A 2,689-nucleotide genomic window follows, 5' to 3' on the forward strand; every position below is an offset into this window, starting at 1 on the left:
TGCGAGAGGTGGATTTGCTTACTTGTTTATTAAAGTGCTTTGAGAGTTTACAGAGTAATGTGATTGGCTCGCGATTCGGACTTTTAAAACATCACAGGCTCTAACGCAACAAGGGGAAACTCGTTGCGCAGCGGTCAACAAAAACTACGGCTACCCAGCCCTCCTCTCTGTCAGAATCAAACCAGTGAATGACAGACTGACAACGCCCTCTTGATGTCACCGCTAGCACCCACGTGACTCTCATTAAACATCACCATAGCAACCAAACAAATGAAAACCCAGTGATCATCAAAATTCAATACATTTAATTATGGCTCCTACACAGACTGATCCCAATATCAATAGTATGGATGACAGCATTGGTATTGGTATTCAATTCGTACTAGTACAACATTATGAATTGATTGTTGTGGAAAGTAAAAATGAATACAGTGAATTGGTTATTAAATGTGGTCAGAACTAGCAAATTGTTGATGGTTTGTTACATAAGTCATGTCACACTGCTCTTTTCTACATAAGCTGCCTTTATAAAATCAGTATCTGATCAATACCAACATTTTTAGTATTGCACGCCATTAAAGGTGTGTGACATCACCTGTACTCAATTAAGCCACGCCCACATAAGAATAAACCTTCAAGTTTACACGAAAAACACAAAATCTCGCAGTACAAAATAATCTACAGCCTACTGCTGTGACTTTGACAATCATATTAGATGGAATCACTGAAAAGTTCATTCAATTCTGCTTTCAGGTCTTTCAAAGTCTATCATAGGAAAGTTGTGGCTCCCCGTGTACTTTGAAATGAAAGATTAAAGTCGCACAGATGTCACAGTGCCTTTACTGAGATCACCGAGTCCGTTTTAGCTAATCAAATCAGCAGAGTCACAATAGACATCAGCTGTAGTCCAATCGCTCTAATTGTGGAGGCAGCTTGCGAAAGGTTTTGCTGTCTGCCGTGAAACACTTCGAGATACGACAGTCCACCGCAACTATTTTTTCACGAATAATCACAACAATTACAGAATTATTTTTCTTACTTTTTTTAATCTCTAGCAGAACATGTGTTGTAGTTATTTGCTCTTCCGTGACATAAGCGGCTGCTGTCTGAAATAACTGATTGAAATCATGGAGCGTCTAAATGATGGGCAATTGCCCACACTTCTCAGAGGTGGAGCTTTTAAAGCCTGCCTCTACCTCTTAATGATTTGCAAGAGGAAGAAAAAAAAAACACACACACACACACACACCATCATCATCTGTAAGACAAGATTAACCTCGCTACCGTTTTCAGTACTGTGAAAGTAAGATGCATGCAGACGGGCAGGGGTGGACGCTGCTCTGGGGGCTCTCGGTTTGCGCGCACTGCGAAGCGTGTACACTCCTCACCTCATCTCACCATCCGCGTCTCTAAACCTCCCTACACACTCTCCCGCTCTCTCTCTCTTTCTCGTTCACAGAAGCTATTTTAACTTTGCAAAGACGACAGAATTTCAGTGGCCAAATGGCTTATTGAAGAAAGCGACCTTCAAATTTATAGAGGAGAGAAATTACGATACTGTGGCAGGCGGCAGTGGGTTTCTTTTTTTTCCCCCTTTTTTTTCCGAGCGATTGGCCATTTCTTCAAATGAGAAAGTCTGAGAAATGTCTTTTTCTGTGGGCGACACCATCAGCATCCGAGCCATAATGTACAGGCGAAAACAAGCCAGTCTTTGCGTCCTTCAAACAATATCTGGATTGACGAGAACTCAGAGGTAAGGAAAAAATATTTATAAATCCTTAAAGCGTAAAGAACATTCTTCGGTTATTTGTTAAAAACTGCCTTTTAATAGTGTGCGTTTTGATCTGTTTTTAAAGGTTTTATTTTTATTTAATTGTCTACAGTAAACTCTGTGCACCCAGACGGTGCTTTTACGTGAATACACATGTCCATGTTTAAGTTATAAATAGAAATAAGTAATGAATATGTCGCACTGCAATGTATTCTGTGATGGAGGATGTAGGATGATGCTGATGAAGAACTCTCCACACAGTTTCCACCTGCGATTGCTGGACCAAAAAAAAAAAAATCCCTTCCTTTTCTTTGTGTGTTTTTAAGTGAGAAGTGCTTTTGGCATGAAGTCATCAAGTCATTCTGTGACCTCCTACTGTAACAGCGCCTTTTGGTTCTTTTGTCCCTCTGCAAATAGACTAGAACACTTGGCCAAAGAATGCACCAGGGTCATTTTTACCTCATAAACATAAACAAAGGGAACCAAAGTGATGATTCTGTGTGCATTCAGGATATTTTGTTGTTGTTGTTGTTGTTGTTATTGTTGTTGTCATGCATGTAGTTAGTTATGGTTTGAGGTACTCTAGCAGCTCTTACACAGTTATAGTTATATCAGAGATTTAGTAGTGAGGGCAAAATAAGGGGGCATACAACAGGAGTGCAAGACCATGCACTCTAACCCACACACTTACACACTCAACACACCCGCACACAAAAACTAACATTACTTCAGATGACTTAAGCCTAACACACACCAACATTAAATCAAGTCATTATATGTGTGGTTTTGCTTTTTGCGGCAGGTCCCCAAAATGTGCCTGTGCAAACAGATTTATGACCCCTCTATGAGTAACACACACACACACACACACACACACACACACACACACACACACACACACACACAAAGACTCTAAGG

At 40.5% G+C, this 2,689-nt stretch overlaps 1 protein-coding gene across 1 annotated transcript in view; it reads left to right on the plus strand.

Annotated features, from left to right (window-relative positions):
* Positions 1-1,221: 1,221 nt before the first annotated feature.
* The window catches only part of syndig1l (synapse differentiation inducing 1-like), a 39,582-nt gene continuing 38,114 nt past the window's right edge, over positions 1,222-2,689 (plus strand). The window contains exon 1 of the mRNA XM_005917625.3: positions 1,222-1,753. The gene's annotated coding sequence lies outside the window, so the exon portion shown is untranslated. The remainder of the gene's footprint in view (positions 1,754-2,689) is intronic.

Source organism: Haplochromis burtoni, unplaced genomic scaffold (assembly GCF_018398535.1).
Source record: "Haplochromis burtoni strain Fernald_Lab_line unplaced genomic scaffold, NCSU_Asbu1 Contig_28, whole genome shotgun sequence".
NCBI classification, from domain to species: domain Eukaryota; kingdom Metazoa; phylum Chordata; class Actinopteri; order Cichliformes; family Cichlidae; genus Haplochromis; species Haplochromis burtoni.